This window comes from Podarcis cretensis (assembly GCF_951804945.1).
Source record: "Podarcis cretensis genome assembly, chromosome: 11".
Lineage (NCBI taxonomy): Eukaryota > Metazoa > Chordata > Lepidosauria > Squamata > Lacertidae > Podarcis > Podarcis cretensis.
Window position 1 is genome coordinate 29,780,407 of NC_137180.1, and position 25,955 is coordinate 29,806,361.

At 39.7% G+C, this 25,955-nt stretch overlaps 1 long non-coding RNA gene across 1 annotated transcript; it reads left to right on the top strand.

Annotated features, from left to right (window-relative positions):
• The first annotated feature begins 780 nt into the window (after positions 1-780).
• Positions 781-22,449, top strand: LOC307226861. The gene is made up of 6 exons (XR_013843610.1): positions 781-939; positions 2,872-3,025; positions 8,866-9,115; positions 9,971-10,128; positions 11,131-11,291; positions 20,985-22,449. It is a non-coding gene; the product is annotated as an uncharacterized lncRNA (long non-coding RNA).
• Positions 22,450-25,955: the final 3,506 nt, after the last annotated feature.

Genomic DNA, 25,955 nt, shown 5'->3' on the forward strand with positions numbered 1-25,955 from the left:
TGCTACCTCTCAGGTCATGTTCTCCAAGGGTGACTCTCTTACATGATTTAAAACATTATATAAAGGTAAAGGGACCCCTGACCATTAGGTCCAGTCGTGACCAACTCTGGGGTTGCATGCTCATCTCGCTTTATTGGCCGAGGGAGCCGACGTACAGCTTCCAGGTCATGTGGCCAGCATGACTAAGTTGCTTCTGTCGAACCAGAGCAACGCACGGAAACAGTGTTTACCTTCCCGCTAGAGCGGTACCTATTTATCTACTTGCACTGCATGCTTTCGAACTGCTAGGTTGGCAGGAGCAGGGACCGAGCAACGGGAGCTCACCCCATCGCGGGGATTCGAACTGCCAACCTTCTGATCGGCAAGCCCAAGAGGCTCAGTGGTTTAACCCACAGCGCCACTCACTAAAACAGCTGTCTGAAATAGTTTCTAGCAGGGGTAGCCAATGTGCTGCCCTCCAGATGTTGGTGACTACAGCTTCTACCATTCGTGACCTTTGGCCATGCTGGCGGGAGCTGATGGGTGCTATAGTTCAAAACAGTGTTATTTTTCTAGAAAAAGAGGCACCCACCTGAACTCACCATGAATGCCTCCCTCTTTCTCTTATAATGGCAATGGCGCCCACCTGACAGGTTCTGGAACTGAGTTCTGGCTGAAACATATCCCTGGTCCAAAACATCTGGAGGGCACTGTGGGCCAGATTCAGGTAACTGGTGTCACTAGCAGAAACCCACACAATGTCTTCCATTAATGCAATGAGGTTTTCCCCATCTCATCCCCCTGCACTCTTGCCCGTATGAGAGAGAGAGAGAGAGAGAGAGAGAGAAAAGAAAGAAAGAAAGAAAGAAAGAAAGAAAGAAAGAAAGAAAGAAAGAAAGAAAGAAAGACAACCCCCAGCCACACATCCCCGAAAGTCGGCACTTTGTCCCTGGATCGAAGGCAAGTCAATCAACTTTGGGTTTTACTTTTTGAAATATGGCAACCCTACCAGAACCGTACATGTGGGGAGGAGAGGGAAGATTGTTCTAATGGGCAAACAGAAATGCTTGCACTGGTGGAGCACAACACTGAACTCCTCCCAAATTTGGGAGGGACTTCCACAAGCAGAGGGACATCACTAAAAAAAAAAAAAAAGGTCTTGTGCCCATCTATCTAATTGATCTTGCTGGCAGACCTGTGAACAGAGCCTAAGGCTGTAGTTGCAGGTAGTCCTTCAAATAACTTGTCCCAAACCAGATTGCATGCAGAAGTTTAACAACTATTGCTGTTATGCAGATGGAAAATCCTTATAAATTGATGCCGTGTTCCTTTGAAACCTGGGGGTTTATGCATATGTAACTGAAGATGGTGTTGCAGGGAAGTAGGTATAGGATTACAGCTTCAGTCTTTCCCGTTGAAATGAATGGAAGTTAAAAATCCCAAACTTTGACATTGTTCTCAAAATAAAATAACAAAAAATGCAGAAAGAATTAACAAGAAATCCACACTTAGTTTTATCAAATGAAGCTTAGTTTTAATGTTTTCCTGACCTATATCAACTAAGGATTAGAGAGATTAGAGAGAGGAATACTTATTAGCTGAACTGTGGATTCCAAAGAGGATTACCTTGTAAGATATTGTATGTATCTTGGTACATTGTTTAACATATTATGGGACCGATTAACTGAACAATAACACCAGTATCATTTACCAAGAAAGAGTCTATGATAATATCCAAGTCTTTTGTACGCATGTTTGAGTGCTTAACATTTATGGACTATGAATCATTCTTTACTAAGTCAGTAACTGGGGTATTCACAATGTAAAAAGTCTAAATGAACCATTGATCAGGTTGCTAAGCATGTTGCATTTTTTCAAGTGACCAAGCATTTTGGTATAGAATTGACTTTTATGTAATAGTTTCTGTGAAGTGCAAATACTGATTTCCTCAAAATATGAGTTTACATGACGTGATTAAACTTTTGCTTAGTAGCCTCTTAAAGTGCATAAAATGAATTCTACTGAACCAACAAATTTCAAGAGATCACTTCTACTTAATATTGCTATGTGTTGCTTTCTGTTCTGTATGAAGGATGGCACAACACACATTCCCACTCTAAGTATGTATACATAGCATCCATCTAAACACAATGAGACATTTTCAGGTAAATATTCTTAGGACTGTTGCCATAACTGCATTAACAGCCACAATCCTATACATGTCTACTCAGAAATAAGCCTTATTGAGTTAAATGTGGCTTACTTCTAGGTAAGGGAAGTGAAGGGTTTATTCCTAACATGTTTAGGATTTTAGTGCATTGTTTTCCATATCACTTTTACATTTTATAATGAAGCATCATAAACCTTTACTTAGAATCTTAAATGCTTTAAGATAAATTAAAATGTTTCTATAAGCAGATCTAACACACTGAATTGCATGATTCAATATCTCTTATGCCTTAGCTGTAATCCTTAAATATGCAACGTTTCTTTAACCATATTAGTGATTTTGAAAAGTAACTAACAAATCTCCATGATTGTTTTGTGAAATGTGGAGAAGAACCATTCCCAACCCCCACAGATACTTATTCCAGGGTGCTGCAAGAGGAAACTCCACTTTGAATTAAGCACCAGGTGCCTGAGATCAATTTCAGTCTAGCACTCAGAACACAGAGGCAGCAGTTGTTGGGTAAACTTTGGTCCGCTAAAACTTTGTGCAGATGTACCCAGCCCAACATTTTAGTAATAAAGTTTTCATATAGCACTGTCCTGAAGTGTTTGGAGTTTCACAAACATTAATTTAGTTATCCTTCCAACAACTTAGACATGTACCTTTTATTCTTATGTTAGATATGTACTGGGAATTGACAAATATGGCTTGTCTTAATAAAGGTGTACCTAGGCTCCCTTGCATCCTTGGCAAGCAGCTGTATCAGCACTCTCCACCCACTGTACCCTTGAAAAGGAGATGTATTTCCTTCCCTGTCCCTTCGCCTGGCTGCCCAGAACAGTGGAGGAGCAGCTCAGGGAGTGCGCAGATGGACAGGTGGGTTCCTAGCCACTCTGAGCCAAAGTGGAGAGGTGTGATTTTTGTGCCCCCACAGGCCTGCCCCCTTGGCAGGGGGCCAACCCAATCAACCCGTAGGTATGCCTTTGCTTGCCTGTGACCAGCCAGAAAGCTTATTGAAGAGATGAGATTTGAATCAGGGCCACCACAGCTCATTTTCTTAACCAGTTTAGCTCCCAGTTGTCTTGTGTTCCCTGAATCCCTAAGGTAAATGCAAGCTAATTCCACACCTTTGCACATATTTGCAAATATGTACTTTTATGTAATTGTTATGAGTACATGGTCAATCTAGCAACTCCTATTTATCATATTGATTAAGTGAACACATGCTGTCTCAATAGCAGGGCTAGAATGCATTTGTCTCATTGAACGTTTCCATGTATTCATAACTAAGTAGCCACTGCCATTTACATTTGTACACACCTCTAATGACTGCGCAATGAGCTCTGATTACAATAAAATTTGAGATGCACTGATAGCTCAATGTCTTTACAAAGCTTCAATTGCACTTGAACTGGAGCACAATTTTCACAATTATCTGCGCCACATCTTCCCTCTCCTTTGGGCTCCTTGATCTTCTCTACCAATTCTAACTTTTCTGCCAACTTTGGTTCATGAAAAGTTGACCCTTGAGGCATAACCATTTGAAAAATTGTGTTGAAATGCTACAAGATGCAATGGATTTCACCCCCATATGATATCAGTTTCCTGAAGAGGCTCTTAATAAAAATTGCATTTTTGCTAAGTGATTGGTCACATGAATCATGTACTGGCCGTGTATTGTTCATGAATCAAATTGAGAGCCATTTAAAAATGACTAGGCATTAGGGAAACCTAATAGCTTTTTAACAGATTATTTAAATGACTGGAGTGATGATTTCCAATCATTTTTATCCAAACAGCAGAGCTGCAGAAAGCTGGGGTGGAATTCTCTTCAGAGAGGAAGTAACTTCCCCATTAAATTCCTTTGTTGCTGGATTTAAAGTTTTGCAGAGAAAAAAGAAGGAATTTCTCAGATATATATTCATATTTTGGCACCTGGAGCTTAGAAGTGTAATAGTTTGACCAAACCCAGATGAAAGAAATGGTGGCTTGAGGGATTCATTCCACTCTGAATCATAGCCAATAAAGCAGAAAAGTACTTTCTGAACCAGGACTTCATGCAGATTGTCCAGTTCAGAGACAGGTTTTTAAGACACCTCTGGCCTAACAATCTGGTATGTTGCCATGCATTTTGAGAGTGGTTTGACAGCATTCCAGCAACATATGTAGCTTTAATGGGAATTCTTTCATGCTGATCAGTAACTCTTCTAACGCTTTGATTTATGGTATGTCAGTACTGCAAATACAGATGTTTGCATTGCACAATGATGGTTACACTCATGGACAACTCCTTGAATTTTTGCTCATATTAATTCCAGTCCAATTTTGTTAATGATTACCTGATCTTTAATTACTCCCTTAATGTTCAGTGTGTTTTAGAATTAATATTGGTAACTTGCAGCCCAGTCCTATGCAAAATTATTGGAAATAGGTTTCCTAAGCTCAGTGGGAATACTGCCATGAAAGTTTATATGGTAGTGCAACTGACATTTAACAATTTCCAAGAGTAGTTGTAGGAAGCATGACATTATGTGACCAAATAGACAATAAACCGCAAGACTTGACTACCTTATGCAAATCGTACTTTGTAAAGCTGGATCTTCCTTTCATTCCTGGATCAAGAAATCCACTTGACAGTGCTCTTGGAGCAGGCTGATCATGTAAATATGATTTGGATATATGTGTGCAAATATGCCTGGCAAATATGACAGTGTGGCCATTGCACCATACACTCTATGGCATTTGCTAGAAAGAAAGCATTAAATTCAAGATTGCACTGGAATTAGTGTCATTATGGTAGCCAAATGTCTGTGAGAATGTTGTATAGAAATGCTGTTGGTGAGTCTTGACACGTCTCCACTTGCATCTGCATTGTACCCTTAATTATTCTCATGCAACACTGCTGGGTTTGGTTGGGAATTCTACTACAGAACAATTTGTAAGAATAGCAGTATTAATCATTGTTGCTGGGCTAGTGCTAGTCCTGGAGTTGCATCTAGCAGCAGAATGCCAAAAAGCTGTGTCACCAACACAGCATGATATAGGACTGTAGCCCAATTTCAGATGATCTGGTAAGTGTGTGCTAGAATCATAGATTCGTAGATTCGTAGAAGGCCTTAATTCAAATTCAGATATCAGTTTTGCATTCCTGTCACCTTTGTTATGAGGAACATGTCTGAAAGCGTTAAAGGATCCCTTTTATCACTCTTTTTGCATGGAAAACTCAAAGGAAAGCACCAGTTTTAGCTAAATAATTTCCAGCAGGTATAACTAATCTCTAGAGCTAGATTTTCCTAATGTTAATAGCAAGTGTCATGCTGCTGTTTGGGGGCACCTTTCAAGAGTCATTGATAAGCGATTTCCTTTTTTGCATCACCAGCAACAATAGTTCTGTTAGGAAAACAATTGAGACACTTTGATTTGGCACACTGGAAGCATGTGATGTGCAATCTGTAGATGCTAAATCTAAAATTTGCCAATAACTTCCTTGCTCTCCTGGTCATCAGTGGCACACCTTGGGGTCTCAAATTTCAGTAGTGCCCTATGCAATGCCAAAATTTAGTGCCCCCACCTCTCATGTTCCATTCTAAAGCATAGTTGTGACACCCTCAAGGCTCCATGCCCAGTGCAGCCGAACTGGTTGTGCTCCCCTAATTCCACCTCTGTGGTCATTTTGCCCCCTGCTACAGGAATGTTGGGGCACACAGAAGTAATACAAACTTTAGGTATGAGCAGGTGATGCCTAGTACCTCACCCCATTGCACCGTTTCAAACATGCTATTGATGTCAGTTCATGGTGCTTGCCCAGCATGTCAAAGAACTGATGGCACCTATGCTTTGTACAGTGATTTGAATAAAAAGGAGGACTATTTGCATACATTGGCCACAGTTCAGTTAAATGGTCTTCTGCCCACTGGGAGTAAGCATACTTGAAGCTGTATCTGATTGCAGCTGTTGCTATCTATGGCAGCCTATATCGGACCAATAGTTCTCACATCTACACATGTATACTTAATATATTTGCAGCTCTTATTGCACTTTTGAAATTGCAGCTGGGATCTGAGAAGAGCTGGTGTAACACATATAGGACTTTTGGTTCACATGATGGTCTTGGTATAATTAATCCTCAGGATTCTTACTACTCATTGTAAAACAATGAAACAATCCCCCCAAACACAGTTTAAAGATTTCAAAACATATATTTTAAGGAGGTTACAAATCAGCACATTGTATTTTGCAGCAACGTCATAAAAATAAACTAACATGATAACATCTAATGAGGGAAATGTTGCATGCAGATGTCTGCTTGCCTATTATCCTATAAAATGATTGTATATTTTATTTTTATGATAAATTTCGCTGTAAACATTTAAGTAAAAACATTCATTTTGTTAAAAGTATAAACACAATAAGAGTGTAGTGTATGAAAACCCTCTTTTAAAACCTGGTTTTTAATGCTTGAATAGTGGTTTTAAAATAACTAGCAGTGAAGATTTTAGCTGTTCTCACTTCTCATAAGTGATATTCTGTGATCAGAATTGCATCTCCTTGCATGATGCAAAACAGCAGGGTTTTATTTGCCTTTCTTTCTTGGCACTTTGACCACCAGTTTTACTTTTATTGTGGTGTGCTGAGAGCCAACCCTCATATTCTCAAGTAAATACAAAGAGCAAAGGAAAGGAAAGGAAAGAGGACATATAATTTTTGTTGTCGCTGTTGTCATTGAGATTTTCATGGTGTCTATGCACATTGGGCACCATTTCATTTTTATTGCGCTGCACTGATAGGAGTGTCACATACCATTAAGTTAATACCAAGTAAGTGAAAAAGAAGTAGAAAAGCAAAACTGATTTCCCTCCCTTCTACTATTACAGTTGTTGGACATTTGTGCATTTAATGTATACAACCTTTATGGGGAGGAAGGCTCAGCACCTCATAAAGAGTCTATGTTGGTTTATTTTGGTTGTGTTTCTCCATAAGCACAAGTACTTGCTATCCATGGGATGAAATTACTGGAGAGTTTATGAACAATTTGCAGATCTGAGGCGTATTGTATCCAGCTCTGTTCAGACAAAAATATCCTAGTCTATTTGAAATAGTATAGTTAGTCTGCACATCTGTCATAGGAGCCAGTTCTGACGATTGTTTTCATACCTGGGCAAAGTGAGAGCTTCCCAACCTCTTTCCAGATATATGTATAGTCAGATGGACAATAATAATTGGCCGTGGTCAGTGCTTTATTTCTAAAAAAAATGTTTAGGGGTAGCCTCATTTTCCTACTCATATTGAAATACTGCCCCTCTCAATGCGGCCAAACTTAGATTCACAAAATGTTTAGGGGTATACATTCCCCCAGAAAAAAAAAGCACCAGCTATAGTGTATATTAGAATTCCAGTTTCTCTTGAAGCATCCTCCTTCTTTAACATGTTTAAATTATTCACAAATCCATAGCCCAGTTCAAACATTGTTTAGTGGGGCAGAACTGAATTGTGCTTATGGGGGCTGCCCCTTAGTGCATTTACCATCACTTTTGAACAGAGTCAACATGCATACAACTTGTACATGGACAGACTTGTACACAACTCAACTTGTGCTGAGTATCCATGGGGAAGAGAGCACGTGCAATTCTGCTCTCTCTGTTGATGTTGGGTCAACAGGGATATGTTGTCTAAGCAGGGATCATGCTTCTGTGACTTCATCAGAAGCCTTTGTTGATAGCTTTGAATACCCAGAACATCCCCTGAACTGACAGTGTGGAATATCCATGCTATGCAAAACATGCAGATGTGGCCTACATAATCTCCTGATTTTTTTCTCCAGGTTAATATCCGAAAATGTTCACCAGCATTTTCAGAGGGAGAAACCTAAGTGTATGGCACACATACAAAAATGGAAATCATGCAATATATTACAGCTTTTGGGGCGAGGTCAGAACTGGGGATTAAACAGCCTCCTCCAATACTCTGTCAGGCTCTTGCTGTCAGGGTGGAAGTGAGGGTGGACAAGTAATTGTGTGCTTTTCCATCCTTTTCTCATTATTATTCCTCCCCCCCCCATTGGAAAAAAACCAGGAGGGAAATAAACTATGCCAGCACCAAGGCTGGCACCATTTAATTCCTGGTATCATTCAATTACCCATGTAGTTTGTTTAGTTCTTATATGGAATGGGGGCAGAAAAATGACTTCAGCGGCCATGTGTGCCTGCCTGTTGAACCCATTGCAAAACAGATAGATATATGTACACAATCATGCTGTTTTAATCCACTGATTCTTATATAAATATTGAACATTTGGTAGATTCTTATATAAATATGACACAATGTATCTCAGTATAGGAAGTGTTGCAAATTAGATCATAAACAAATTTAATTTAGCTGGCATTTACATATTTATACAGGCTGTGTGTTTGAGGCTTAGAAAAACTGACTTTTTCTAGTTGGAACCATAAGCTACTTGAGTACAAGAACAAAAATCAGTTTTCAAAATGTTAGGTATTTTTTTTAAAGGAAGTGGTTATATCCACTCCTAAGGACAAAATCATTAACTGCTATGCCTGGGCTTTTCCATGTAATGAGCATCTCTTTGAAACAACAACCCCCCAAAATCCCTAGCCCAAGACCACACAATGGCTGCTATGTTTTGAACCATCAGTCATTCTTTTAAATTTAGAACTGATGTCACCTGCTTGTTTATTCTCTTTCCTTATTCACCTTAGGGAGAGGAGGGAGAAGATGAGAGAGTGCTAGCTAGAATGGGCAGAAGATTATTTCTTCTGGAAAGGAATTCTGGATTTGGAATACTGTGATAAAAATTAAATAACTGCAAAAGAAGATTCTCATTGATTCATCATAAACAGAGAAGAGCCCTTCTAGATCAAAACCAAAGGACCATCTAGTCCAGCAGCATCCTGCTCATCATGGTGGCCAAGCAGAAATTTCTTGGAAACCCAAAAGCAGGATATGAAGGTACCACTCTCACTTTTTTTGTCTGAATCTTAGTGGTGGTTATTTCGAGACATATTGCCTCTGAACATAGAAGTTCCATTTAGCTGTCATAGCTAAGAGCTTAGCACCAGTTATCACTTCTAGATCATTTTCTGAGAAAATGCCTTTTACATAACAAAGTAGGAGCACCTTAGGTTCCAAAGCTATATGGCATCCTAACATATCTTTTCTGGTAGCTTGTATGGCTTTCCAACTTTTCCTTTCCAATGCTAATTTGCACTTTTAGATTTCCATTCATGGTTAACAAAACATTGATGAGATGAAAGACTGTTATTAATATACAATTTAGGAAATCGTCCTCAGCTTTTAAAGAACAGGATTGGGTTTTTTTAAAAAAACCACAACCTCTAATAAGTTTTTAGGAAAATAGACACAAGAACAGAAGTTGAAGACAGCATGCCACCCTGGCATTCTGACCTCCCTTTGGGTTTCCTCTTTTGTGGCTTTAAGTGAGACCGATATTACTTGTCTAGAAACTTCCTGTGTTTCAGACTGCTTTCATTAATAATGTCATGAATCCCCTTGTGAAATTCAGAGAAAAAGCTTGCAACTGAACATGGTCTTGAACCAAACCAAGTATTTTCCTTTATATTAGTCAGAACAGAAAATAGGATTCATATTGGATTCCTTTTATTTTATGTGGTTAGCTTTAATCACACATTAATTCATATGGTTATACCACATTCCCCTGCTCTTAAATTTACTAATAAGATACAAAGTTTGAACACTACACATTTTGTCAGTAGGGTTTTTTTTAAACTTATTGTAATAAAGGGAATAATACCTGTGATCTACAAGCATTCCATAAATTTGCAGCTAAAGTTGATATTGCTTTTTTTTTTCATCGAAACAAACCCTTCTACTACCAAATCATGACTTTGGGGGAAAATTACCAGATGTCTTCACAATGTGCCAACTGGGGGCATGAGAGAGAGAGAGAGAGCGATTCATCCCATCTGTATCTTGCAGTAAGAGTGAATATCCAAGAGATAATCAGATTCAACAGCCCTGGCCATACTTTTTAAAGGAGGAAGTTTCAGAGACCTCCAAGTTCAATGCTGGGCAGATCATATTTTGGCAAGTTATATTTTAAACATATTTGGGTCTGGTCCTGGGTTTTATACTCCTCATTGTGGCAGGAAGTGATGGTGGCTGATCTTAAAAGAAAATTATGGGAGCAAAAGCTGTTTTTGAAAACTGCCATACTGCTGACAGTTACGGTGGACATTTACTTCAATCTTGTTAAACATATTAATTGAGCTTCCACCGGAAGCTGTGCTCTAAAGTGGCTTACTGTTTCTTTTAAAAGAAATATTTCACCAAAGACTTAACTCCATGTAGGCTATCGTTACCATTCAATTTAAAATTTCATTTATCCCAAAGGTGTAGAGACTGTCCTTCACACAGCTTAAGGAAGCTTGAAGCAGTATCTGCAGAGATATGTTTATTGTGAAACTGTAAAAGTCCTGAGCACTGCTCATTGAGCTCAGACAAACAGCTGAAAATACAGCCTGCCTTTGCAAACTTCAGTGTATGACATGGAGAGCTGGCAGACTGCCTGGTTTCTACTTAAAGGATTGTCATTCAGGGAAAAATAAATTTCTCTAACTAGACAAAAGTCAATGTTTTCATGTTTTACTGCAACCAGACTGATACGGCTGATAATTTAGTCTCAACACTTATAATATCTGCGGCTAATCAGTTACCTCAATCAATCATAACTACAGGATTCCTCTATTTTTTGAGTCTGTATAAATATGACTAAGATGTTTAACATTTCAGATCCCCCTCCCACTAATATTTTATGACATTTTATTGAGCAACAGAGAGCTTATGCATGTATTAGCAGATCCATTTGGAAACTGCCTTTTTTAAATACAAAATTACAACAAGCCTGAATGTAATCAGAAGTGCAAACCTTTCTTTTAACATTCCATCCCATTCCATTCTATTTTAATTTTATGTATATCTTCTAGTCTGTTCGCCTGTCAAGGAGATGTGGAAATGTGCTGGCATTCCAGCTGAAGACATCATTATGAGTGAGAAAATGCTCAAGGCCTTTTTTCAAAGTGGGTGCTGAAAGAGGCGCTTTCCTTCTTTGACTCCAGGGGATGCTGATAGCTACCCCGCCAGACAGGTATTGTGGGGTCAGAGGTTAGCAATGGTGTGTGTGTGTGTGTGTATGCATGCTTGTGTGTACCCTCAGGATTTTATTGGAAGACAGGTAAGCAAATTTAATAAATATATTAATAAGGATGCACCACACAGAAGGAAGACATTGACAACAAAGGAAAAGCAACCTGCAAAGAGTGAATGAATTCTGGGCAGCCCAGTGCTTGGCAGAAGTGATTTTAATATCTGACAGGTTGAGTTCCCTAATCTTTGCTATTGATATTGACGGGAAGCTTCATATGGTTTTAGAGATTTGTATCTATTAAGACATGCTGCGGTGTTCCTACAACATGGGAACAAGTTTGCTGGAGATCACTGCTGTTCTTTCTCTGTGATAAAAATTGATATGAACTGTTTTAAACTGCTAGCAGATAATTACTCTGAACACTCAATAAGGAAAGCTATATCTTTAGAGCCTTCCTTTATCTTAAAAAAAAAAAATCCACTCCCCCCCTCTTTTGTTTCTTTGATTACTTGGAGCCTTGTAATCAAACTAAGCTTAGTTTCAGGACCCTTGGGGCAGTATCTCTTAGTTCCCTGTCAAGCTGCGTTGCAAAACAATCAATCTTGCTCTTGCACTCTCTTGGCGGAAGTGCCAGGACACGAAGAGTGCAATGCTTTGCTCTTGCCGCGAAGCCTCAATGACAAAAGTTTTTATAAGAAGCTGACTGTATTTAGGGTTATGAATATGCAATGACTCTCATTAGTATTGAAGCACAGGAGCAGGGGCTGACATCCCCCCGCCACTTTGAGCTGCTGCAGAATTGTCTAATGAATTGTCTTGCTCTTTCCCTTGCACAGGCTTTTTCTGTTGTGGCTCCCAGTTCCAAGGGGAGTTGCCCAGTTTGAGAATACTATTGACTGCAGAAATTAATTGCCAAGAACTGCTCTTGATTTTGCTAAACAATCTTGAGACAGTGTTCAAATTGTCAAAACAGAAAGCCATTCAACTCTACACGGGATAAAATCAACACGAGGGAGGGGACCTATGTGCCAATTAATGTGGACACACACTTTGTCCATGTGCACATATGTATAGTACCAAATGTTGCATGTACATCTATGATAACACATGCATGAACATGCCAGGATGCAAGATTGAAACTGGGTCAAAGCAAGTCATAGATATCTGACATTCTATTGGTTTGGCACTTTGTCTTCTCAGTAGAACAAAGAGGGATGACTGAAGGATCTCAGAATGAAAGCTATTCACATAGCACAAAGCTATTTTGTGAACCTTTTAGGACTCTTTCTCACACTCCCTCGCTTTCCATCAGAGCCCCCACCCAACATTTTGTGGTTCATGCATACACCGTCTACCATGAATGTTTCCAGTAACAGATTTTTTAAAAAAATAATATTTATTACTTTTAAAAAGAAAAAAAGACAGAAGAGAAAAAATAAAAGAGAGAAGAAGTAAAAAAAGACAATACAATACAATATATAAACAATACAAAACACAACTAAAACCCATTAGACTAAACACATTAAACTAAACTAAACCAAACCTACTCCCTAACCCTAACCCTAAATAAAACAAAACAAAAACTATTTAAGAAAAAAAAATACACCCCCCCTTTTCGATACTCTTTCTTTCATTCCCTTGTTTCCTCGACCTCCTCTCACCTCCCTTTTTGTATTCCACTTCTACTAGTTATTTCAGCAAATCCTTTCCATCTTTCTCTATTCTCTATCATATTATAAATAACATATTTTTTTTACCCTTATTTTAACATTAAAACTAAAATACTTATATATGCTTAACTCCTTATAACATTTCTGCTAAATCCATAAAATATCAACCCAACATTTTTCTATCACTCATTAATTTTGTGATATTTCTATATATAAACTTTAAATTTTCCAATCTTCTTCCATCAACTCCTCTCCCTGGTTTCGGATTCTGCCAGTCCTTTCCGTCAATTCCATATAGTCCATCAACCTGGAGATCTTATGTCCGAGGCCCTTAACTCTTTTCCAGGCCCCTTCTGCAGATCTTCTTCATATTCTTTAATGCTAGAGAGCAAATCTCGAGAGAACTCCATCCTAACAGTACTTTTATTCCTTCTGGACAGTTCAGCCAAATTTCCATAGTTGAAGCTAGGGTCTATACAGTGTTTCAGGACGTATTTCAAGATTCCTCCAAATCCAAAGGCCCCCAAAACTTCAATCTCCTCCAAATCCAAGTCCATGTCCCAAAAGTCAATTAATCCCTGGATAGAGGGATCTTTCCAACTTTCCTTCTTCAGTCCAAGCCGGGATCCAGTCCTCAAAATCTGGCCTTTTCTAGATTCAATCATAAAAGGCCTCAATTTATAGTCCTCAATTTGCTTCTGTAGAACTAAGGATCCCACTTTCTCCTTTTCCTCCACCATTTGTTCTGCCAAAGTAGGTTCCTGTGCCAGGTCCTGAATTATTTCTGTGTTGGTGCTCACTTTTTGTCTCAAATTAGTCACTTTCTGTTCCAAATTATCAATTTTAAAAGTCATGTCATCCGTCTTTTTATGAAGCTCTTCTAGCAAATAGTTTATCTTACATAATGCAGTCACAATAGCTTCTCCTATCAACATTTTGAATGGTCCAAGGTCAATCTCTGGTTCTCAGAATCCTTATCTTGCAGCTGGAGACCTCCCAGTTACACTCCTATAACAATTTCAAAGGCTCCCTCTAGAGGGAAACAGTCTCCACTTGTATCAGTTCTTTCAAGCACAACTCAAGCAATAAACATAGTTTCGATTTTCAGTTACTTTTTCCTCCATTTTAAATGCAGAAGAGGACAATGGAAACAGTATCTTACTCTTATTTTAGCTAGCTGTCAAATCCGTTTTGTCAATAAACTTTCCCCAAATGTCATCTGGCAGCCCGTTCCCAGGTTCAGAGCTGTGTAATTTGATTTTCCCCTCACTCCTGCAGGCTTACTAAGTTCAAAATTTGCCCCCTCTTCACCTGCTTCCAAGGGGGGTTTTGTATTTTTAACCGATGGAGATTTAATCCTTTGTCAAAAGCTTTCAAAGACTTTAGCTTGTAATGTCTTTGCTTCAGTCTATTTACAAAAGCGGAAGGTGGACTTTCTGTTTATGACCTTCCCACTTCGGCGCCAAATTAAGGTACTTAAAGATCCAATTTTCCGTTCTACTCATGGGTAGTTGTTTAAAATCCAATTGTCCACAGGAAAAAGTCAGCGCTCTCAGCAATGCGGCTTTACTCTGTGAAAGAAGCAGTCGATTCAAAGCACCGCGCCACTCATCCCACGTCGCTCCGGATCCCCAAAACAGTAGGGGAGGCGCAAAAGGTGCCAGCCGAATCCCAGGTTCACAAGCTTCTCCCGCTTGTGATTTCAATGGGTCTCCACCTTCGCCGTGGCGGTCAGACCCTGTTTTTCACGGAGTAAGTTCCTCCCAATCGGAGGAGCTCAGCCATTGCCGGAGGCGCCAACCCGGAAGTAACAGATTAAGATATCCATCTGGGGGCGTAGTATATGAGATGCTGATAAACATGCTTGCCTACATGCTTCTGCCTGATAAATTAAATTCTGTCCATGTTATAGTTCACTCTTTAAAAACAACAACAACATCATAAAGGGAATTTGGTGCTCCTTTGCAAATTGCAAAAGATAGGAATGAACGGAATCTGATAAGCTCTTTCAAAGAGGCCTAAGTAGGCTGAAAAGAGGTACATATAGATGGCTTCATACACTCAGTTCATTTAATTTATATCAAAAGCAGCTGCACTGAAAGGAGAAAAAAGTTGTTAATGTTTGATCAATTTTGGGGGACGTTGACCACCTCCACCTATGTCCAGATTCATGTTTCCATTTTCTGTGGAATCTCTCTCTATAGGAGTACAGTGTAAGAATAAATGCAGTTCTGACAAAAGTGGCGCAAGTATCATACATCAAACACTTGTTACCTCTCTTGGCCTTAGTGATTGCACATGACTAAGAACAAGTCAGTGATAAAATCTGAAGAAAGATGAAACCAATCTGGGCCTTTTTAAAGACCATCAATCACTCTGTGCAACCATGATATTATTAGCTCAAGTAAGCCTTGTTCTCCCATTTAATGGACATCATAAACCCCCCATCCTCTTCCTATCCTGAGACCAATGCTACCATGGGAAATCATTTTTATGGGCAATATCTTAGTAGGGAACCAATCAGATCTAATCACATAACAAGCTACTGAATTATTCAACATTCTCCCTAAATTTGCATTCTAGCTCTTCTTTACTGTCAGCCTATACTTCTAAAAATATGTGGGATTTTATTTTTTAAAAAACAGCCCGCAATATTATATTAAGAAGTCAATGCTATGTGGGGATTTTTTAAAAAAATAATAATCTGTGCATCTTCTGGTTATCATTGGTTTCTACTGATTTCTACCACATGTGAATTGCCATGTAAGAATATTTCGTTCTTGTTTTTTTTTGCCCTTCAAAATTACATCGCCACTAAATCCTAACCACTCCCAGCTGTAAAAACAGCAGGCCCAAGGACAGAAAAAGTGAAACAATGGTTTTGGAAAACAGAAAATGTTTGACTGTACTAAGCAAATAATAACTGGTACATCTCATTGATGTTGTTACGAACTCTGGAATTGTATTATATGAAAATATTTCAGTTTTAATTGCAAATCTGGATAGAGATGATTTGGGGTCTGTAATTAGCACATAAATTCCAGAGTTTGTGACTGCTGTGAAAACACGCAGTATTTATGGAATGATTATTTAAATATAATTCAGTGTTTCTTGCTTTCAGCAAATACTGCAAAATCTGATTTAATAAAGAGAAAATGGTTAGTTCATGGATTTCTAATATCACACCATCAGCTCATTTCACCTACTACAGGTTTCAATCTGTGTTGTTTTGAACTTTGTTTCCATTGCAAAGTTTCTGCACCGGCATAAAAAGTAGAAATGCATTTCTGTTAAAAGATTAAGAGTGTGGCAGTGCTGCAAATGTTGTACATGTGCAAAGCCATAACAGGAGTTCAAGGGATGGGTATCTGTCATGCACCTTCCAATCCCATAATTAATTGTTTAAAAGAGAACCTCTATTACTCCAGTCAGATAATTGGCTCTCACCCATTCAGGGCTACCTGAAATTGCCAGGTACTCTCTGGGATCAGAGTCTTGATGAAAGTAGCATACCGTCAACATGCTGAGATAAAGTAGGTCATCCGATCCTGAATGTGACGAGTGGTATATCCCTTATGCCCTCTCCCACACTTCATTACATATTTGTACTTGTGTGTAAAGTTTTGCACACTATGCACACCTGTCATGATTTTCAAGAAATTAGTTATGAACTGACACTAGAAATAGAGCATTTACTTCATGGAACAATGCTTTGATTGTATATTGGAAGTTTTTTAAATAAATAAATAAATAAATAAATAAATAAATAAATAAAAGCCAACATGTACATTCAGGTCTGAATTAAATGATTCTGCTCTTTTTAGAACCATTGGTTGGATCCAGACCAAGGCTGCAATCCTAAAACCGCTTGCCTGGGAGTAAGCCCCATATAACTCAATGAAATTTATTGTACTTAGTTCCCATTTTAATTAATAGGATGTTTAGCTTTAATCCAATTTCAATGGGAACAATGTGCAATTAAGTTATTCCTCATCTAACTCCATATTTTTGGGCAACATGCCTATTACATTTTCCCATAGGCTACCTTCTTTTTTCACATACTGGAACAGGTACATGTATGGGCATGCTGTCTCTTCTTCACACATGTCGCTGTATAAAGAAGTTGGCGATTTTCTGCTTCAACTGAGCAGCTGATTGATACTTTATACATGATTTCCCCACACAGCATGAAACATGCCAGCCATTTGTATTTCACAGCAAAATGTACACAATTGTATACCTATCAATAAAGTGTAAACTACAAAGAATTTTGAAAGTTTGAAAGCACCAGATATATGCAAGGTCACCATATTTTGGGAGTGCCAAAATTACTGTATTTCTCATCTATAAGACGCCCCATGTATAAAATACTCCCTATTTTTGGGGACTCAGATTTAAGAAAATAGGGGGAGATAGCCCAGAGTATAAGATGCCCCCTAATTTTTGACATTATTTTTTAGGGAAAAAATCTAGTCTTATACACGGAAAAAATATGGTATACAGAATCAGCATCAATGAGGCCTATTACATAGCATACCAGTGATATAATAGATGGTTTCATTCCATTTCTTAGCTGAGCATGGAGGACCACTGGATGTGTGAACAGGCATACAGAAAGTGAGCGTGTCAGGGAGAAGAGAGAACAATCCCCTGAAATGCAACTTTTCTACATCCAGTCTCCCCCCTCCTCCAAGAGTGGAACATTCAGACATGCAATACCCATACTCCACCCACCCATGCTTGTATACTTGCTACCTGAAGTAAGAGTCCAGGGAAAAGTTTTAGCATTTGAATGTGTTGATTGAATAAACTGTCCCGCACACTGGCTCCCAGAAGCATTTGCTGCAGGACTGCATTACTCATCGCTCAGCACTTTGAGAAACAGGTGGCTACATCTTAGGAAATGACATCCTTTCTTTTTGTCCCTCTGATGTTCAGTGCAAGGGCACACCATCCAGCCCTGCTGTCAATTTCGAATTTAGACGTGAATTGTGATATCGATGTCATGGTGCACATGCTTTGAGAAAGTAGTTATGAAGAATAATAGAGAGATTCAGTGGGAAGCCACTGAAAGCTGTAATTTAAGGTTCCAGAAACCTCAGTGTTACAATTACCATTAAAATTTACAGTGACAGAAGCCCAATTACATATGGTTATTTTCTTTTCTTAAATCAAACCATATTTCTGCCGTACATGAAAGATTCATTTCCTCCTACCAATCACTGTCACAGGAACCTATCTTTGTAGCTTCTGGTGTCAGAAGAGATGGGTTAGCCTTATCCCTCTGACAATGAAAGGATCAATGGGGGTAGCAAAGCTGGGAGCCTCTTTGGAGCCAGCAGAGGAGTCTGATTTGCATGATAATCAGCAGTGGATCCGCTCAGTGCAAGCCTCCACACTTAGCAAAGTGCAGCTCAAACTTTAATAGCAGCAGTGAAACCGAAGGGAAGTGGGAGCTTTGACGTGAACTCCAGAAAAGCTGGCAGGTAAACCTGAAAAGTCTAGTGAAACAGCTCCAGCAGCAGCTCTAATGACCAGGCAGGATAAAAGAGGCTGGAGATACTCTTTGAAAAGGCTGCCAGCTCAGGCCCATTTGTTTGTTCAGTTGAATTGGGTTAGCTTAACCAACTGACTGACCAACACATTATAATTAATATTGTTGGTTAGTATATAATCTCTATCTATCTTTTGAGGGATATCTATTTACACAGAATTGCACCTTCTTCTGCCCGGGGCTGATGCAGTTCTACACATGCAATATTCCTTGGTGAGTTAATCTGTGGATTCAGTGACATGCGGGTCTCATTTATTCTGTATGTATCCTCCTCTTTCTCCCAGGAGCCTGAGAGTTTCAGTGGCACTGCCCTTCCCCCACCCCATATCCTCTTCACAACAAACCTATAAAGTAGATCAGGTGGAGATATCTAAAATGGCTTATGGCCAGCCAATGAGCATCATGGATGAAGAAGAATTTTAAACTATTCTTACACTTTGGGTTGCATTCAGCTATGCCACTGCATAAATGGAATGACCCCTGCTCATACAACTGAGCCTTCTCTTCCCTTCCTCCTGCCACACCCCCTGCACCTCCCCAATCTGCTCTGGGTTTTTCCCCAGTGCCCCAGAACAGATTTTGACGCAGCATGGGGGATGCCCAGTGGAGGGAGAGGATGTTCCTCTGGCTACTTAGGGGTGTGGCATATAAGGAAAGGCATTGTGATGAATCATAGAAAGAGGCTCATTAATATAGAAGCTTATTATAGAAGGGATGACTGAGCTTTTCCAAACAAATGATTCTCAGCATCTGGCTACTGTACTGCAATCTAGATGAGTCTTTCCTTGAAGGATTTAGGACCACAGGGGTGGAACAGTTGTACCCCAAACCTCCTAATGTTTAGGATACAACTGCTCCCCTCCTGTGGTCAGTTTCCAGTTCAGCCATCATTTTCACACTTCTTTCCATTTCATTCCTATTTCTCTACTGCTATAGTCTCAGATATAATTCAAAAGTCTGGCTTGGAGTCTAAGTACCTTTTCTATTCTGCTACATCATAGTCAAGAAAATGCTTACTGATCCAAACACAACTGAGGTCCCTGCACCCTGAAATCTCACTTGAGGGGCTGTCACATAGAAAAGAGCAAAGACTTGTTCTTTGCTTCCCCCAAGAGCAGGAATGTAATTCTGTATGTTGTTGGACTACAGTTCCCATTGTCCCTGACCATTGCCATGATGGCTGGGGCTGATGGGAGTTGTAGTCCAAAACATCTGGAGGGCAACAGGCTCATGATGGTTTATATAGAATATATCAAAGAAGATTAAGTGAGCATAAAGCTTATCAACAGGCCAATTAAGATCCAAATGTAGCTCGATAGCTAATGCTAGGAAGTACATAGCTAGCAACTTTCCTGCAACCATTACACCTAGACTCAAGAGTCCAGAACCCCCTCACAGTTCATTTGGCAGCTGTTCCCTTATAAAGGCTCCTAGGTGGAAGAGAGTGGGACATGGCAGGTGGAAGCAGCTGTGCCTTGATGGCAAACAGTCTTCCCTCCCTTGTTTCAAGTGGTATGAGTATCACTTGTTGAAAAGCTAAAGGACAGAGGCAGAGTTTGTTATATCTTTAGCTTGCCACCAAGAACAACTGCAGCCAAAGCCAATGAACTGCCATTAGATCCTGTAGTCTTCTAGGTGTTGCTGGGCTCCATCTTCTATCAGCCATAGCCAGCATAACCAACTGTCAGGCATGATGGAAGCTGTAGTCCAACAACAACTGAAGGACCATAGGTTTTCAACCCTTCATATATAGATATATATATTTGATTTTATTTTTTCATATAAATATATCATCAAAGTCCCCAGAGCAAGATGAATGCTGTGTGAACTCAGAAGGCACACACAAGTAGCAGAACGATGCTCTGTCATTGCCCTTTGATTTTTCCATAAAGTGAATGGAATTCTAATTAAGTGCATGGCGGAGTTCATGCACCCTCATGTTGACTGCTCAAATTCTGTGCAAAGCTATAATGTGTATACGAGCCATAGGTGAGGATAAACAGGAATATTTACAGAGGTCAATTCCTGAAGTCACTTTGTGACTTACGTAAAATCTATTTTTTTTAACTTCAGTGTGGAAAGCTCATATCTTTACAGACAGCAGTATTATGAACAATAAAACAGTCCTAACAACCAAACAGCACCTGTAAATGAACAACATTTACACAGTTCTTTTGAACTCAAGCTTAGATGCTATCAATCTTATAAAGCACAGAGCCGTTAATTCAATGTTTAACTAACCTTACTTTCATCTTCTCATAGTCTTTCCTTGTGCTAGTCTATTCATTGTGTAGTAAATAATAAAGACTACTGAGCAATGACTACAACCCATCTTCCCCATAATGACATGTTTATGGGGTTTGTCAAAACTCATAATCTGAGTCGCCTGGACGGAATGACTTGAGGAGGAGGTGGGGTGCAGGCACTCATGTCACAGGAAATAAATGCCTGATGGTTGCTTTCCAACAGAAGAACTGTGAGCCTTGTGGAAACTTTCACGGAGGCTGTTTCTCTGGAGGCAGGAAGAACACCCTCAAGCGAAAAACAGAAACATTTGCAGCGGTCAGATCACACCTCCTTCTATGCTAAAGGCATCAAAGTTCCATAATAACTAGGAAATGTTTTTTTAAGAGCCAAAAAGTATTTGGGACAAGATTTTTGGATTCATTCTGGCAGTAGACTTGAAAGAACTCCACACCAGCTGTTTCCTGTTGTTTCAAAGCACAGGGTCTGATACTGGCCTTTACTCATCCACATAGCTAATAAGTGTGGACTATGTAGTCCATGTGGCTGGTTTCCCACATAATCTGCATGAAAGTTTCAAAGTAAAGAGGTATCTTCCTTTACCTGGGTTGTCTTCCATCATTTCAGTTGTATGCTACTCTGCTGTCCAAACGGCAGAGTGAAAGGTACTTTGGACAGGCTGCCAAATTATTATGGTTATATATTACATTTTAATCTTACTGATCCTCCAAAATGCTCAAGGTGAGATCTTTATTGATACAACAACCTTTTCCATAATAAACTGTTGTTGCTGTTTCACAGGTGAGATTCAGATGCAGACCGGGTTGAGCAGTTAAAGTGGATTTGGCACACTTGAGCTTCCATAATCGGCTTCCAATTTTGGAGGGACTTTTTGTGGTAAGGAAAGTGATGGGAAATGCACTGGAAAGCATACAATAGAAATGGCTTGATGTGAAGCCATATAACATGTGCCACCCCACCCCCCGGGTCAAATACAAATGAATGCTCAGTAAACACTTGATCAAGATGAGTTCTTACTAAACAGGTCATCTGGAAGCAAACCAAGTGCCAGGCAAGCATGCTGAGGAAGTGAAATCTGGAGAAGGATCTCTGAATCTTAATCTATGGACAGGTTTCTGTTGGAGATGGTGGTCCTCAGCTAGCACTTTGGAAAAAAGCTAGGTGCTAGTAAAAAGTTTTAAAAACCTTGTCATGATATGTTCACAGTAGTCAGATCCAGTAAACAATCTGAACAATCTGGCCATAGCATCCAGTATCAGTTGTAGCTTCCAGATGCTGTTCAAGGCTGGCCCCACAGCCAACCCAAGAGTGGAAATGGCAGGTAAGGGGTTCACAAGATCCCAGCATGTTGCCTCATTCAGGATTTAATGACAGTGTTCTGCACCATTTAAAGTTTCTGAGTGGTTTTTAATGCCAGTCCCTCACAGAGAGTGTTGTTAGATATAGAGGAATTAAAAGTACCAGGCATGTTTTTCATTTCCCCTGTATCAATGACACATCTGAAGCCACAGTAACTGTAATCCTATTAAATTAAACATATGTATTACATGTACAGTTGAAAATTCTTATGTTTGATTTTATTAAATGTTCAGCACTGGATTTAAGCCCCATTCCCATAAATTAATGGGAGTTGGGGCTGTCAACTTAATAAATTATTTTAATCAATTAACTGTCTGGCTTTTAAGTGATTGTTCCAAACTCTCAGAGAAGGTGCTCTTGTGAGGTTCCTGAAGGAAGATCAAGTACAATTTCAAATGATCTGCTAGCTTTGGATGGCAACCAGAAGCGAAAATGATCTTTAAGACCTTCAAATTTGGCAAAGAAAGGCAGATTATTTCAGCAAAATAATTGTATGTGAACTCAGGCACACATCCTACTGAATACAGCAGGGTTTACTACCATGTAAGTAGTAATGACCATGTAAGTAGTAATGACGCTGCGCTGGCTCACCAGATGCAGCTTGTCACGCTGGCCACGTGACCCGGAAGTGTCTTCGGACAGCGCTGGTCCCCGGCCTCTTAAGCGAGATGGGCGCGCAACCCCAGAGTCGGACACGACTGGCCCGTACGGGCAGGGGTACCTTTACCTTTACCTAAGTAGTAATGAAGCTGAATGTTGGAAAATTCAGGCAAATAAAGGAAAAGGCTTCTTATAGTTAAACAATGTAACTCACTCCCACAAGAGATAGTGATGGCCATCAACTTGGATGATTTCAAAAGAGGATTAGATAGATTGATGGAGGATGAGGCTATCAATGGCTACTAGACATGATGACCATTATCTGCCTTCATGGTTGGAGGCAGCAATGCATCTGAATACCTGTTGCTGGACACTGCAGTAAGGTGGAGTGGTCTTGTGCTCAGGTTCTCCTAACAGGTTTCCCACAGGCATCTGGTTGGCCACTGCGAGAACATAATGCTGGATTAGGTAGGCCATTAGCCTGATTCAAAAGCTCTTATGTTCTTAAGTGGGTACAGAATTGCAGTGTTAGGATGCAATTCTCTACTCCAGGGCTGTGGAAACTGTGGCCCTCCATATGTTGTTGGACTACAATTGCCATCACCCCGACCATTGGCCATGCTGGCTGGGGCTGATGTGAGCCTGAGCCCAACAATATCTGGAAGACCACAAGTTCACCATTCCTGCAATATTCACCTTCATGGGAGCATCAAACTCAATGGGACTTACTTCTGTGGAAATGTATAAACTTTCACAGTTACACAACTTTCTTCAAATGTCCTGAATCCTGAATCCTGGATTATTATTATTATTATTATTATTATTATTATTATTATTATTTGCAGATTAGTGACATTTTAAACTGTCATTAAAGGTTTAGTTGATTATGTGATGATTAATTGAGGAAAATCTAAGCCTGAAGTGCTTCAGTATTTTAGCTTCACAGGCCATATGGAATAATATTGGGCAGCTGGAGGGGGAGTGGGGCTGGTGGAGGCAGGGAAAGGTGGAGGAGAAATGCAATTTCCTTTCCTCTACTCCAGAAAACTCATCATAACTTGAAGGAAGTCAAGCAAGTCAGCATTTTACACCAGCCACCAACGTTGACATGACAGGCATGGAATTTTCATACCTACAGAATTGCTGAGGAAATCCTCCCTAGCAAAAAGTTGTGTGTGTGTCTCTCTCTGTGTCCCCCCCCCCCTTCCATGAGGAGAATTGTATAAAGCAATTGATGGGTAGGCAAGGCTTGAAATGAACACATTTGAAACAAAGTCCCCAACGCAATGTGGACTGTGGACTGCACCACCCCTTCCCTACCCCATGGATGTTTTTAAAACTGGATTGATAGGGTTTGTCCTGTGCTACCGATGACCAAGATTTGATCCATAAAGGTTGGCAGCTTTGTGAGCAATGGGAACAGATTTTTTTTTTTTACTTTAACTCTAGCCATTGAATCTGAAGAGTAATTGCCACCCTGGAAAGGTAATTACATATGCTATTGTTTATACACATAATAGGCCCTGGAATGCATGTTCTGCAGATAGAAAAAAGAAAATCCTGCTTTCACATTGGGGCGGTACGCAATGTATAGTGACAGAATGCCACAAATAGCATTCATACTCCTGCATGTTAATGGGTGATTTCTCTTGGTGTGTGTGTTTAAGGGAAGGGGGAAGGGATTTGGAAGGGGAGGGGAGGAGAGGGAGGCTTTTTTAAAAACAGTACCATGTAAATACAAGTGATTTCCGTCTCTCTCTCTCCCTCTCTCTTTTAAAGAATCATGAGAAATGTTTTTGAAGCTTCAAAGGGACTGCACTGCTCTCTTACCCCATGGGAATATTAATTACTCCCAAACTTTTATAATTCGTTGAACAATACCATATGTATTAGTAAAAGAAATTACAGGCAAAGCTGTGCTAAAGGGGTCTTGACTTGAATTGCCCTGAAATTGGACCAAACAGTTTGACAGAATATTGGATAGCACTTTGAAGCATCCCACTGTGCCTGGAGTGGAAGACATACAAAAAAAAAAAAAAGAATTTTGAGTTACAAAAGTGTCTCTCGCTCTTTAACTCTTTGTATCAATTTCTCTTTTCACCATTCAAAAACATATGTTAGAAATAACAACCATGTAAGGCTTGGTTACCATGATATTCTTTCTGGGCAGTAGGTATGCATTTCTGAAGAGAGACAGAGAGAGAGAGGGGGAAAAAAAGATTTGCGTGTGTGTGCATAGAATATTTCAAAATATTGCAAGGATCAGGACGACACAAAGCCAAAGAATACTTCTGTATTCTAATATTGAACTGAGCATTGTTTGAGGTTGAAGCAATTCATCGTGGGTTATTCTCTGCCGCGGTGTCCAGCAAATTGCATGACCAGCTTGTTAGGCTTGACAACAGCCCTTTACCTAACAATGGCCTCAGCAGCTCGCAGCAACAGAGGAATGTCAAAATGAGCACATTTCACACACAAATGTGTGACTATTATGGGTATAAGAAGATGCATATGGTGGGGAGAAGAGGGGGGTGGCTGGGGGGGGGTGGCTAACAGTTAGCAGTGGGGACATGGCCTCACTGACCATTTTTAATCAGCCCTTCTGTAAACAATTCAACATTTTCATTGTTCTCCAAAAACTAATAAAGAGAAACAAGCACTTTTCATTCATCTTGAAGTAATTTTCTGTCAGGTTCAAGCCCCTCGTGGCCTACAGCTTGTGCACAGCTAGCTGCGTGATACAACAACTATTTCAATTTATTTTACAAACTCCGACCATTCAAATGTCAGTTAGTGTTCACCAAGCCGGCATCTGAAATTGTGCAGTTAACGAGTTTTACAACATTTCTATCAAGAGAAACTGTTTAGCATAACTGACTCTTAAGGAGTTATTATACCTCTAAAAATCCATTTTAAGGGGCATTATTTAAATAAAATAGAAAAACGGTTCACTGCCTTTTAAAGGGGCTACAAAAAAAGTCCATCAGATCCAGTGCAGTAATCCTCAGCTTAAAGCACTCTCGAGAGCACTTCTGGGAATTATCAGCATAATGAAATGTTTTGTGAAATGTCCAGATAGATTCCTCTACTCAACAATTTTACGGCACCATATTTATTTTCCACCTTTAAAAAAGAAAAAAAAGAAGAAGTGAATTACTTTTTGAGGGGATGACTCTACACTGCAGATTAACTGAACACATTATTATCAAGGTTATA